The sequence below is a fragment of the Rhinatrema bivittatum genome, chromosome 7 (assembly GCF_901001135.1).
Source record: "Rhinatrema bivittatum chromosome 7, aRhiBiv1.1, whole genome shotgun sequence".
In the NCBI taxonomy this organism is placed as follows: Eukaryota; Metazoa; Chordata; class Amphibia; order Gymnophiona; family Rhinatrematidae; genus Rhinatrema; species Rhinatrema bivittatum.
In genome coordinates, this window is record NC_042621.1 from 297,443,631 (window position 1) to 297,458,080 (window position 14,450).

At 49.2% G+C, this 14,450-nt stretch overlaps 1 protein-coding gene across 2 annotated transcripts in view; it reads left to right on the top strand.

The window, feature by feature from the left end:
* TRUB1 (TruB pseudouridine synthase family member 1) overlaps positions 1–14,450 on the top strand; it is a 148,138-nt gene that overhangs the window by 111,387 nt on the left and 22,301 nt on the right. The gene's annotated exons all lie outside the window — the stretch shown is intronic.

The window sequence follows — 14,450 nt, forward strand, 5'->3', positions numbered from 1 at the left end:
GCCGATGACATCCAACTAATCATACCTGTAACAAACACACTCGAAAGCGCAATGAATCTCTCGGCCACATACCTCAACACTATAAAAAAAACATGTTAAACCACATGAAGCTATGCTTTAATATGGAGGAAACTGAATGTATACTGCTTGAAAGAAAAAACAGTGGAGTTCACCAGAACCATGCCATCCAGATTGACAACACACTCATCAAATTAAAAGAAAACGTGAAAGATATAGGAATATGGATTGACCCAGAGCTGAATTACAAAAAACACATTGCAATGAAAATCAAAGAAGGCTTCCACAAACTACTAATCCTCAAACACCTAAAACCACTCCTGAATCACCCTGAATTCAGAACCATTCTCCAATCACTAATCTTTACAAGCTTTGATTACTGCAACTCACTCCTGATAGGCCTACCCGAATCAACCATCTGACCACTCCAAATACTACAGAACGCCACAGCCAGAATCTTCACCAGCCGCAAAAGAACTGACCACATCACCCCTGTGCTAAAAGGATTACACTGGCTACCTGTAGAAAAAATAATCAAATACAAAATTCTAACCATTTTCCATGATGCAATACACAACAGTGAAAGCACATGCCTAAACACCATTATACAACGACACAATTCTCAACGCAATACTAGATCAACAAACAAAGCACAGCTAGACATCCCATCAGTCACAACAGCCAAACTCACTACCGTAAGAAACAGAGCCATATCAATAGCAAGACCTCGCCTCTGGAACTCCCTACCGAAACACCTAAGACTACAGAGCAACACTAAAATATTTAGAAAACTGCTCAAAACCTGGCTCTTCAGACAAGCCTACAAAGAAGGAATTGGCTAATTGTTCTCGCGGCCACAACAACCAAGAATCTCAACTCCCATTAAGAAACCTTACTAACCTCAACCACTTCATTCACCACCCAGCTCTCATCCCTGCATCAACTCAGTTGAGCCTTTTAAGCCCAACTGATATCACACTATTGTAATTTATAAAATCACGCGATATCACCACACGGAGAAACCACTAACGCTAGATGACAAATACCATGACAAAACCCAACTGCATTAACATACACAGCTTGACGATTCATTTGTCTCTAGTTTTAGCACCTCCCACAGTCACTTTCTATTCCTCATATCTACTCTTATAAACATATTTCTCTGTAATGTTTCTCTTTCGGAGGGAAAGCCTACGTCACCTCCCACAGTTATGAATGTAGTCGTTAATATTTTTTTGTAACTGATGTTATACCTGTTGTTATGCCTGTAAACTGTTGATATATAATCTGTTATATATAACATTTTGTGTAAACTGTTGTTAGACCTGTAAACCGTAGTGAAGGCCTTTCGCTAAACTTCGGTATATAAAAGTTTACAAATAAATAACAGTTATGGCAAACACACATGCACTGTCCGTTTTACGCATATACAAGGTATGTGCATACCACTGAAATGAATGACCTAACGAATGTGCATCCCTAATACACACTTACTACATGGATGCTGAAGGGAGATCTCAGGAGAGAAAACAGCAGCACGAATAACTGAAAGGAGACTTCCAGGAGGAGAAAGCATTGATTGAAAACACACAAAGTATGAATACTGCACAAAAGGCTGGGGAAAACCAAAACCTGTTGTCAATGAAACCTTTCGATCCAGACAATACAAGTAGAAGAAATAATTCATCTTTACTTGAGTAGTAAGGAAGAACCACTGAACATGTGACTGAAAGATGGCGAGACAGATCTAACAAGAGAAGACCATCTTTTGAAGATTTAAAGTTTCAGAGAGAACAAATTATTTGTGCTGTTTCTCCCCCCACCACCACCTCCAAAACAAGGACCTCTTCCCATCCATCCCTCTCTGCACCTTTTTCAGTCTGGGTGATCTGCAGCATCGGCATCTGCCGGAAGGAGCCTATGGTTAATTGTTAAAGCGAGGGGATTGTAGGTGTACGTCAGTATTGAGTTCCTAGGAGCCTACAGCGACTCTTAAGGACTCCCGCAGGGCGGATCCCATGGCTGCTGGCAGGGCAGGTGAGGAGGGAGAGAGGCTCCAGAGGAAGAAATGCAGAATGCCTTGAGTAAAGGCCACAATTGGGAATACCTACCCTCTCTTTCACCCTCTTTAAATGGGAGCCAGTTGTGGTTGAAGCAAGGTCCGATTGGCTGGAGATCAACAGAACAAAGAAATAAGAGAAAATGTGGTGAAGATTTGATTAGGCAATGAGGGGCTGTCCGTAGGTACCCTTCTCCTTTGCTCATTGCTGATCTGCAGGCAAGTTTTTGTACAGTAGATACAGAAACATAGAAAATGACAGCAAATGCCAACCATACGGCCTGCCCATCCACATCTCCCATTCACGTTATAGTCCCTTCCTATCCCTCAGAGATCCTCTGTGTTTGTTTGTCCCATCTCTTGTTCAACTATGAGATGGGCCTTGTCTCCACCTCCTCCTCATCGGAGAAAGCTGTTGCACGCATCCATCACCCTTTCTGTAAAGGAATATTTCCATAGATTGCTCCTTTGTCTTACCCTCTTTCATCCTCGTCCTATAGCAGCAAACTCTGAAATGAGCGTTCCATTGAAAGAGACCTGCGTCCTGTGCATTGATTCCTTATGTCTACCATATCTCCCCTTTCCTCCAGAGTACAGATGTTTAGGTTTAGTCTGGCCCTATCTGCTTTACGATGAAGACTGCTGATCATTTTAGCGGCCACCCTCTGGGCCAGCTCCATCCCGTTTTATATCCTTTTGCAGGCGCGCTCTCCAGAATTGTGCACAATATTCCAAGTGAGGTCTCACCAGGGACCTGTACAGAAGGCAGTATCACCTCTCCCTGTTTGTAGTCCCACTTTCTTGGGAGAAATTCCCTGTCCTACGGGAGATGCTGTGTGTCAGGCTGACATATCCGGCCTCTGCCTCTGGGAAGGGAGTGTGTAGAGAGAGAGATGGCAGGGGCACGGTTGCCTCCATGACAGATGAAGCTTAGCCATTTTGCTCTCTCATGCCTTTAATTATTTCCACTCTTTTTTTTTTTTTTTTAAAGAGATGGAGATGGATGAGACATGCACTGCTTTTCTGCTGCCCCCACCCGCCCCTTATTCCATTATATTCGGTAGCAGGCTTGGGATGTCACAGCGGAGGCGTGATTTATTGATTTAATCAGTCGAGGTGCTAGGTCTAGCAGAAACAGGAATGGTGTTTGGCTGCAGACACCGTTTCATAAGCAGACTTCCCTATACGTATAAATCAAAGGACACACTTCGTGTCCTGCAAACGAGCAGCCTGAACGTAAAGCCAGGCTTACAGAAATTACAAGCATGAAAGTATCAGTCCTCAGCTGTTGTAGGCACGCACCTTGCGTCCAGCAGTGCAAGGAATCTGTGATGGCCCCCCTCACCTGGCCTTTCAAAATCTGGATAACTTGGGGAGCCCCCACAATTGCACAAGAGTGACACCTGGTGACTAGCGTCTGGATGCAGATGTACTGGGTTACGGAGAGGCCTGTGGTCTGTGGTGCCTGGCTGAGGATTGTCACTGCCATGGTTGGGCTGAAGGAACCCAGGACGAAAAACACATTTTCCTAGAGTGTAGCCGGATGGTTTCAGGACCAATGGGTTTATGCTCCCCTGCCAGCAGATGGAGACAGGAGAGCAGCTGTTCTATGCTGGGGCATAGACACTCAGAGGAGGAAGCGTGGGAAGTTTCGTGTTTTCTCAGGAAAGCTGAACTTTAAAGCAAATACCCAAAATATCCCATTTCCTAGCGTGTAGCCAGATGGACTCAGGACCAATGGGTTTATGCTCCCCTGCCAGCAGATGGAGATGGAATCAGGTTTCAAAGCTGATGTCATCCTACATACACCCCTGCAGTGACCTCAGCCCTTCAGTATTTCTCCGTCTCCAGCAGGTGCGGACATGCTTTCCCTATGGGGATCGCTGTACTTTTTGGAAGAAGAAATTCTACTTTTAAATTGGAGAAAAGATTGAGCCCCTGCTCTCCTGCAGTTATACCTAAAAGTCACTCCCCCATTTGAGAATTCCTGAAGTGATTTCTGAGATCCCTCAGAGGTGTGCCTTGGTCCAGTAGCCGGTTCCCAGCGTGAACTTTGCTGTTGATAGGCAGCAGGTGCCGGAAACAGAGGGCAGCAGTGACAGCCAAAGCCCTCTTCCCCCCGCAGTCGGAGACCGTCTCTGTACTCAGCTGGTAAGCGCTGACCTCAGTTAACTAAAAGAGAAGAGAATTTCCTCCCGATTCAGAGACGATGGAGTGTTTTCGGTAAGACTTCCTCCAGTCTCCTTACGCAACGTGCTGTACCGACGCTGTTCCCGATCTTATTGGGGTAAGGGGACGTGGACTTCCACGCAGGTTGAGCAACCCCCCCCCCCCCTCCCGGTGGGCTAGGCCCCACTTTAGGCTTGGTCGGCACACTACGTGGTAGGCCGCGGGGGCACCACCTTGCGCGCGTTTTTATGCGTATAAGAACATGCCATACTGGGTCAGACCAAGGGTCCATCAAGCCCAGCATCCTGTTTCCAACAGTGGCCAATCCAGGCCAAAAGAACCTGGCAAGTACCCAAAAACTAAGTCTATTCCATGTTACCATTGCTAATGGCAGTGGCTATTCTCTAAGAGAACTTAATAGCAGGTAATGGACTTCTCCTCCAAGAACTTATCCAATCCTTTTTTAAACACAGCTATACTAACTGCACTAACCACATTCTCTGGCAACAAATTCCAGAGCTTTATTGTGCGTTGAGTAAAAAAGAACTTTCTCCGATTAGTTTTAAATGTGCCACATGCTAACTTCATGGAGTGCCCCCTACTCTTTCTACTATCCGAAAGAGTAAATAACCGATTCACATCTACCCGTTCTAGACCTCTCATGATTTTAAAGACCTCTATCATATCCCCCCTCAGTTGTCTCTTCTCCAAGCTAAAAAGTCCTAACCTCTTTAGTCTTTCCTCATAGGGGAGCTGTTCCATTCCCCTTATCATTTTGGTAGCCCTTCTCTGTACCTCTATTGCCCACAATAGAGCTATGGTACACGCAGTGCATGTCTGTTCTGCACACGTGCTGTGCGCACAACTTACTAGGCACAGAGTACAAGAAAAGCCGGGTATGCAGGCTGTGCATACACCTCTCTGTGGCCTGCGTAGGCACCCGAAATCTTTGCACACATAATTTTGGCCCAGGCGTTTATGGTATGCGGACATGCGGAGACTCCTGGAGGAGACACACACACACCCCCCCCCCCCCCCCATGCCTCCCACTGCACAGGGACCTGCTTCAGCAGGGACCGGTCCTTCATGAGGATCCAGCTTGATTCTATCTTACGGTCTGGCCCTTGAGAGGGATCGCCATAATGAAGCGAGGATATTCGGTGTCAGTAATTGCCACCTTACTCCACCCATGGAAGTTCTCTACGTTCCTAGCTTATGTGTGGGTCTGGAGAGTATTTGATGCCTAGTGCGAGGAATGCGGTGTTTCCCCTCAGATGCTCAAAATCCCACTAATTCTGGAATTTTTGCAGGACGGCTAGAATAAAGGTTTGATCCTTAACTCCTTGAAGGTCCAGGTAGTTGCTCTCTCCTGTTTCAGGGGCGAAGTGAATGGAACCCGCCTGTCGGGTCATCCGGATAGGACCCGTTTTCTGAAAGGGATGAAGTACCTCCGGCCACTGCTATGGTGGTGGGGTCCCTTGTGTAAATTTTAATCTGATATTGGAGTTTTTGGCAGGGCCCTCCTTTTGGCCTTTGCTCAGTCTTTCCTTGCGTTTATTAACCTTGAAAACGGTGTTCCTGGTGGCTCCATGCTCGGCACGTCGCAGTTCTGAACTACAGGCATTGTCATGTTGGGAACCGTTCCTCCAGACGACTGCAGGAGCGTTACAGCTTCCTACCGTTCCATCCTTCTTGCCCAAGGTAGTTTCGGAGTTTCATTTGAATCAGTCCATTTTGTTGCCATCACAAGATAAGCACAAGGCCGCGGAAGAATCCCGCCGCCTCCATCATTTGAACGTCAGTAGACTTTTGGTGCGGTATCCGGAAGTTTCAGAACTGGTCCAAAAGACGGCCTGCCTGTTTGTCCTTCACGTTGGAAGGAAGCAGGGCGAACCAGCTTCACAGACTACCATAGCTCGCTGGATTAAGGAGGTGGTCACGGGAGCCTATGTGGAGGCAGGAAAGCCATTACTTTCTCAGGTTAAAGCTCATTCCACCAGGGCTCAGGCGGTCTCATGGGCAGAAGGTCGTCTGCTGTCTCCTGTTGACATCTGCCGAGCGGCGACGTGGTCCTCATTGCACACCTTCTCCAGGCCTGGGAGGACGCAGCCTTTGCAAGAGCGGTGTTAACCGGGTCGCGGGCAGCCTCCCGCCCCAATCGGAAGTAGCTTTTGTACATCCCATTGGTCCTGAGTCCATCTGTCTACTCTCTAGGAAATGGAGAAATTACTTATCTGATGATTTTGTTTTCCTTAGTGTAGACAGATGGATTCAGCATCCTGCCCATGAACGTGCAGTTACCCCCATGTTTCTGTTACCACTCCGTGCAGGTTACCCCCATGTTTCTGTTACCGCTCCGTGCAGGTTACCCCCATGTTTCTGTTACCGCTCCGTGCAGGTTACCCCCATGTTTCTGTTAAGGGCAGTAACTGCCGCTCCGTGCAGGTTACCCCCATGTTTCTGTTACCGCTCTGTGCAGGTTACCCCCATGTTTCTATTAAGGATAGTAACTGCCGCTCCGTGCAGGTTACCCCCATGTTTCTGTTAAGGGCAGTAACTGCCGCTCCGTGCAGGTTAACCCCATGTTACTGTTAAGGGCAGTAACTGCCGCTCCGTGCAGGTTACCCCCATGTTTCTGTTACCGCTCCGTGCAGGTTACCCCCATGTTTCTGTTACCACTCCGTGCAGGTTACCCCCATGTTTCTGTTACCGCTCCGTGCAGGTTACCCCCATGTTTCTGTTAAGGGCAGTAACTGCCGCTCCGTGCAGGTTAACCCCATGTTTCTGTTAAGGGCAGTAACTGCCGCTCCGTGCAGGTTAACCCCATGTTACTGTTAAGGGTAGTAACTGCCGCTCCGTGCAGGTTACCCCCATGTTTCTGTTACCGCTCCGTGCAGGTTACCCCCATGTTTCTATTAAGGATAGTAACTGCCGCTCCGTGCAGGTTACCCCCATGTTTCTGTTAAGGGCAGTAACTGCCGCTCCGTGCAGGTTAACCCCATGTTACTGTTAAGGGTAGTAACTGCCTCTCCATGCAGGTTATCCCCATGTTTCTGTTACCACTCCGTGCAGGTTACCCCCATGTTTCTGTTACCGCTCCGTGCAGGTTACCCCCATGTTTCTGTTAAGGGCAGTAACTGCCGCTCCGTGCAGGTTAACCCCATGCCTTCTGTTAAGGATAGTAACTGCTGCTCCGTGCAGGTTATCCCCATGTTACTGTTAAGGGTAGTAACTGCCGCTCCGTGCAGGTTACCCCCATGCCTTCTGTTAAGGATAGTAACTGCTGCTCCGTGCAGGTTATCCCCATGTTACTGTTAAGGGTAGTAACTGCCGCTCCGTGCAGGTTACCCCCATGTTTCTGTTAAGGGTAGTAACTGCCGCTCTGTGCAGGTTACCCCCATGTTTCTGTTAAGGGTAGTAACTGCCGCTCCGTGCAGGTTACCCCCATGTTTCTGTTACCGCTCCGTGCAGGTTACCCCCATGTTTCTGTTAAGGGTAGTAACTGCTGCTCCGTGCAGGTTACCCCCATGTTTCTGTTAAGGGTAGTAACTGCCGCTCAGTGCAGGTTACCCCCATGCCTTCTGTTAAGGGTAGTAACTGCCGCTCCCTGCAGGTTACCCCCATGCCTTCTGTTAAGGATAGTAACTGCCGCTCCGTGCAGGTTACCCCCATGTTTCTGTTAAGGGTAGTAACTGCCGCTCCGTGCAGGTTACCCCCATGCCTTCTGTTAAGGATAGTAACTGCCGCTCCGTGAAGGTTACCCCCATGTTTCTGTTAAGGGTAGTAACTGCCGCTCCGTGCAGGTTACCCCCATGCCTTCTGTTAAGGATAGTAACTGCCGCTCCGTGAAGGTTACCCCCATGTTTCTGTTAAGGGTAGTAACTGCCGCTCCGTGCAGGTTACCCCCATGTTTCTGTTAAGGGTAGTAACTGCCGCTCCGTGCAGGTTACCCCCATGCTTCTGTTAAGGATAGTAACTGCCGCTCCGTGCAGGTTCCCCCCATGTTTCTGTTAAGGGTAGTAACTGCCGCTCCGTGCAGGTTACCCCCATGTTTCTGTTAAGGGTAGTAACTGCCGCTCCGTGCAGGTTACCCCCATGCCTTCTGTTAAGGATAGTAACTGCCGCTCCGTGCAGGTTACCCCCATGTTTCTGTTAAGGGTAGTAACTGCCGCTCCGTGCAGGTTACCCCCATGTTTCTGTTAAGGGTAGTAACTGCCGCTCCGTGCAGGTTACCCCCATGTTACTGTTAAGGGCAGTAACTGCCGCTCCGTGCAGGTTACCCCCATGTTTACTGTTAAGGGCAGTAACTGCCGCTCCGTGCAGGTTACCCCCATGTTTCTGTTAAGGGCAGTAACTGCCGCTCCCTGCAGGTTACCCCCATGTTTCTGTTAAGGGTAGTAACTGCCGCTCCGTGCAGGTTACCCCCATGTTACTGTTAAGGGCAGTAACTGCCGCTCCGTGCAGGTTACCCCATGTTTCTGTTAAGGGTAGTAACTGCCGCTCCCTGCAGGTTACCCCCATGTTTCTGTTAAGGGCAGTAACTGCCGCTCCCTGCAGGTTACCCCCATGTTTCTGTTAAAATTAATAGAAAGAGAGAGAGAGATCTTTCTCCTTCTTTGGAAGAACAGGTGGAAATCTCCTTCGAGCAGGATGAAGCTGCTGCTCCTCGGCTTCTGCAGCCCCAGGCCCCTCTAGAACCCAGGCTGTGGCAGGAAAAACCCCCCAGAAGCAGGGCTCTCTCCTCATCTATTGCTGGGCTAAAGTTAAGAGAGCCCCTGTTTCAGCCAGCATGTGACCCTGCCAGCGGGCACTGCCAGGGAGCAGAAGGAAATTCATCGGCTATCAAATACCAGCGAAGACTGCAATATGAACCTCTGCTCTTGCCATGGGAGCCTGAAGCCTCAGAGACGAGGTGCAGGGTGGGGCTTGCCAATGTGCCCTGCAGGGGAGGAGGACTCTGCTAACTGAATCGTATTATGTCTATAGAACGTGAGCTGTAATGTGCATTTATAGGCTTTGGTACCTCTGTGTATTAAGAATGTATTTTCTACTTCGCCTTGACCACGTGTTGGATATCTGTGGAATCTTAGAAATGCTAAGTAAAGAAAGATTGCGGCCACATCCCGTATTTGTCTCAATCTGCTCTTTGACTCTTCCTTTCTTTCCAAGCCTGCATGGGCTTCTGGTAAAGACGACTGCAGTCGGAGGAGCATCTGAAAATGTCAAACACCATTTTCTCCCCGGGAATGAAATAACTCAAAATGCCGAAAGTGGAATCTTGGTGATTTCTCTGTGCTGGGTGAATTCTGGAAACTTTTTTTTTTTTTTTGTTTGGCTGGTGTCCGATTTGAAATCCAGCCCATCTCTCCATGTGTGCCCTGTGCTGCAGGGAGGAGGAGGGGGTCCTGCCGGGATGTGCGCTGGGGAGAGCGAAGGCGCAGCGGCAGGGGCTGCCGCAGCAGGTCAAGCGTCGGGTCGGAGCTGTGCTGAGGGCAGTGTCTTCTCGGCCTCTCGTCTGAGACTTAAATATTATTTAACATAGGGGTTGTAAAAAGCTGTTTCAGTCCTGACCATATTGGGAGAATTACACATTCTATTAAAAATAATAATAACCCCCCCCCCCCCCCTAAAACCAGACAGGGCTGATCAGATGTGGCGGTCTGCGGACATGATTTTTAATGCCAATTTGTGCTGCTCACCTCACTGGGTGGAGAGCAACGAGCAAGATTGGGTTAAAAATAAATACTGTTCCCTGTACATAACCAGATCAGTCCAGACTCCTGGGTTTTGCTTCCCTGCCAGCAGATGGAGACAGAGGAAGTTTCACCGACGCTGTACATAACCCAGTGTGCCACCTGCAGTCCCTCGGTATTTCTCTGTCTCCAGCAGATGGGAGATGGTGTAAAACCTGCAGTCTGGAGAGAGAAAAGATTAAAAGACAAAATTTCTCGATCTTCTCAGGGGGCTGTGAGGTTCTGTTGGGGCCACACCCCCCTCTGGTTTAGGCAGATGAGCAGGGGGTTGGTGACCCTCAGTCTGGAGGTCTCTGGGGTGCACATCTGGTGATCCAGATCCTTCATCCCCCCATGAGACAGTGCTGGATCCTGCTGGCAGTTCTGCACTGCAAGCCCAGTAGAGCTGGGAGATATCTCTTTTATACAGTTTGTCCTGGGCTGGATCGCTAAAGTTTGGCGAAAGGAGACTGATATAGCCGGTGGTCTGGCGCTTTTCTGATCTGCCATGAGGCCTGCGCGCCTGGGACCTGAACCTCTGCACCAAAGGAAAGTATTGGTTTCTCTGTATCTTTATTTGTTCTTGGAGAGTAAAAAAAAAAGAGCAAGTAACTTTATAGAGGAATCTGTGCAGCAAAGGGGGCAGCTACGTCAGCAGCTCGGGGAGTTCGGTGATGGGGGTTTTCAGCAGCTCCTCTGCCTGTGGAGGAGACCGGGTGCTGGCTCCGTGGCGCTGAGGCACTGTTGTCCTGCTTGAGGTGCTGCAGGTGCAGGGAGGAACAGCGTGCAAAAGCAGCAAGGCGTTCAGTGGTCTGCATCGAGCATGGCCGCACCGGTAGAATAAGCCTCGCGGGGTGACGGGGTCTAGCGCTGAGGTTTCCCCATCAGGGCGGAAATGGCGAACATTTTCGATTCTCTAGCAGTGTCAGCAGGGGAATCCCCTGCTCTACTATCGCCAGCAGTTCCCTGTCCCGCAGAGGTGCAGATGGGAACTTGCACTGAGGAAAAGTCTCTGGTTCTGGTAGAAGGCTTTTTCCGCTTTGAATTTGCTTATGCACAAAGCTTGTTTAGTGGAACAAGTATTGGGGGGATGCTGAGTCTCGGCCCCAGTCTCCATGGATTCTTGGCCGGTCAAGAGGCCTGAGCTGTTGAGAAGCTCTTCAGGTGTTCGATGATTTTCGGTGTCAGATGTTGAACGGATCCGGGCCTAAACGTGCTGAAGGTGCAGGCAAGCTTTGCTTAGCTATGTGGAAGGCTGCAGCAGCGGTTCTTTTCACACGTGTTTAAGGCGTGTGCACACATTCTCGCCACGTGGTGGCTGCATGTGCAGAGACCTGTGCGCTTAAGGTCATATCCTAGATTTGTGCACGTACGTCTGCAACTTAGACTTAAACACGTATTTCTGCAGGTACTTGAGGGCATATTTGCATATGTACATTTGCGCGTAAAGCCGTGACCTAAACTGAAGCGTGTATTTGCCGGTGTGCGACCATGAACTAGTCTCGAGCGCGTATTTACACACATCTTAGAGGGGTGTGCGCATACACCCGGGTGACGTTGGTGTGCACGCAGGAGGTTGCCTAGACCTAAAGTTCAGGCGAGCTAGGCGCCGGGGGACGATCAGGTCTAAGCTCCTTGCTATCTGTGAGGCTTGCCGTCTGAGAGCAATTCAGTCCTCCCTCTCTCTCCATTTGTGTCAGTGCTATTTAGATGCTCAAAGCAATTTGACTAATACAGCTTTTGTCCATTTTGGGACATCCCCTCGGCCTATGGTGATCTGGAGGGGAGGGGAGTGGGAGGCAAGGCAATGGTCAGTTCTCCTCCTCCCTTGTTCTCGAGGGCAGAAGCTTCCCTGAGAGAGAGAGGTTGGAGAGAGCAAGGTTTGGGCCTATGGACTTCGGTACAGATCCATCCTCCTCGTCCTGGGTGAAATGTTTCCAGGACCCGCAGACCTTTCTGCAGGGGCACCCAGTGTAGGCGAAGCAACCTGCTATGTAAGGATCTCATGCTTGGGCCTCCCATTTATCAGTCACGGCAGGCACACGCCGCAGGGAGGCTGTCCCTGGTAACGTTCAAGAGGATGTGGATCATGAGACATCGGAGGATTCCTATGGGGAATTGGCTTTCTCACCTCTAGAAGAGGGAGACATTGCATTTGATTGAGAGCCGCTTTGGACTCTGCTCAGAATTTTTCTTTTTCACAGAGATGCTTACTAAGTTTGTTGGCTCAGACCCTGAATATGCTTAGTGTGGCCGGAGTTCAATTTTAAGTTAAGCGTCCTGTTTCTTTCCCCCCTGTATCCAATTCAAGAGATATTGGATTTAAAGAAGGTAAATGCGGCTCTCAAGGTTCCCCGTTTCCACATGGAAACTCTGAGGTCCGACCTAGCATCAGTAAGCAAGGGAGAGTTCTTGGCATCTCTTGCCTTGACAGAGGCCTATCTGCGCACAGCCATCAGGTCTAGCACCAGAGATTCCTGAGTTTCACAGTCCTAAGGGAACTTTTTTCAGTTTTGCACCCTTTCCTTCAGCTGGCAATGCCTCCACGTACCTTCACCAAGGTGATGGTGGTGGGGGCGGCCGCACTACAAAAGGAGGGATGTGTTGGTGCATCCATATCTGGATGATTGACTCATTCATGCGAAATCAGAGGACCTCTGTCAACAAACAGCACAAAAGGTACTGATGTGCTTGAAGTCTCTAGGATGGGTGGTGAAGCTGGCAATGAGCTATTTAGTTCCCTCTCAACTCTGGAGTATCTGGCTGCTCAGTACGACATGCTGACAGAGAGAGAGTGTTTCTCACAGAGAGAGATGCCAAAATTGCAGTCAGATTAAGCTTCTGCTAGAACTTTCGGTGCCCTGTCCTGGGTTCTATGGCATCGACATTGGAATTAATGCATTGGATGTTCGTGCATATGCAGCCTCTGCAGTGGGTTCTTCTCTCCTGATGGAATCAGTTATTGAAAGAGTTTCATCTTCCCCTTCAGTTAGAGGGGAAAGTCAGGAACAGTTGTTTTGTGGTGGCTTACTCGCACCACTCTTAAGCGTGGTGCGGAATTGGAGCTTCTGAATTGTGTAATAGTCACCACTGATGCAAGCCTCTCCAGTTGGAGGGCGGTGCGGGCGCAGGGCCAGTGGTTGAAACAGGAGGCCTCATGGTCTATCAGTCGGTTAGAGATGAGAGTGGTGCATTTCGCGTTGCTTGTCTGACTGCCAAGGTTACACGGCCATCCAATATGGATCCCATTGGATGATGCGACAACGGTGGCTACATCAACCGTTGAGGCAGAACCAAGAATCGGGCAGTGGCTTGAGAGACCCGGGAGTTGATTCTCTGAGCAGAGCGGCACTTGGCTTGGCTGGCAGCATCTCACATCGCCAGAGTGAGCAGCTTTCAGGCAGATTTTCTCAGTCGGAGAAAGCTAGAAGCCAGGAAATGGGAGCTGTCGGAGGCAGCGATGTGTCTCATTCACAGAAGATGGGGGTATCCTGACCAAAGAGGAACCCCATGGCATCGCGGTTTTACAGCTGCTGAACAGAACACGGTACGGAAGGAGTCTAAGCTCTGGTACTGCTGTGAACTCTACGGATTCTTCTGTGTCTTCCCTCTTGGCCTCTGGTGGCCAAGGGATTTCGGCAGATAGAGAAACATCCGGGCAATGTGATCCTGGGAGCTCCAGAGGGGCCACATCAACCATGTTTCCCAGATCTGATCAACATGGTCATAAACAGGCCCCTGAGGTTCGGACATTGGTCGGCTCTTTTCCACCAGGGCCCGATTATTTTCGGGTCAGGCGGCTCCCTTCTGACTCATGGCATCACTTCTGAGAGGAGATGACTGAGATGGAGGGGATATTCCGTAGCAGTTATTTCCACCTTATTGCAGGCTAGGAGGCATCCTTGATGTATGTGTCAATTTGGAGGATTTATGAGTCCTGATCTGCTGTTGATGGAGTGCAGCCTCAGCCTCTTCAGGCTATGGTGTCGCATATTTTGGCTTTTCTACAGAAGTTTCTGGTCAAGGAGTTGGCCTTTAACTCTGAGTCCAGATAGCAACATTGGGTTGTCTCTGGGGTAAGGTGCAGGTGAATTTGGAGCTCCAGGCGCTATCATGTTGAGATCCCTTCCTACAGATGTCTGATTCGGGAGTATCTTTACACATGGTGCTGCCTTTTCTGCCTGAGGTAGTCTTGGCGTTCCATCTTACTTAGACAATAGAGCTTCCAGCTTTTCTGCTGCTTATACTGTTGCTTTGTTTATAGTGCAGAGTTGGAGATTTTCAGTGCTGATCGTTTATGTTAAATTTGGGAAACAAGTTTTCCATTGTCTTTTTGGGCAATTTCACCTTCTTCCGGCTCATTGGAGGGAAGGGAGTTTGCTTATAAATGTATGGTTGTTGTTGTCATCATGTCTTGGGTACAGATCATTACTGAAAGACTACAGGTGGCACACTGGGTTATGTACAGCGTC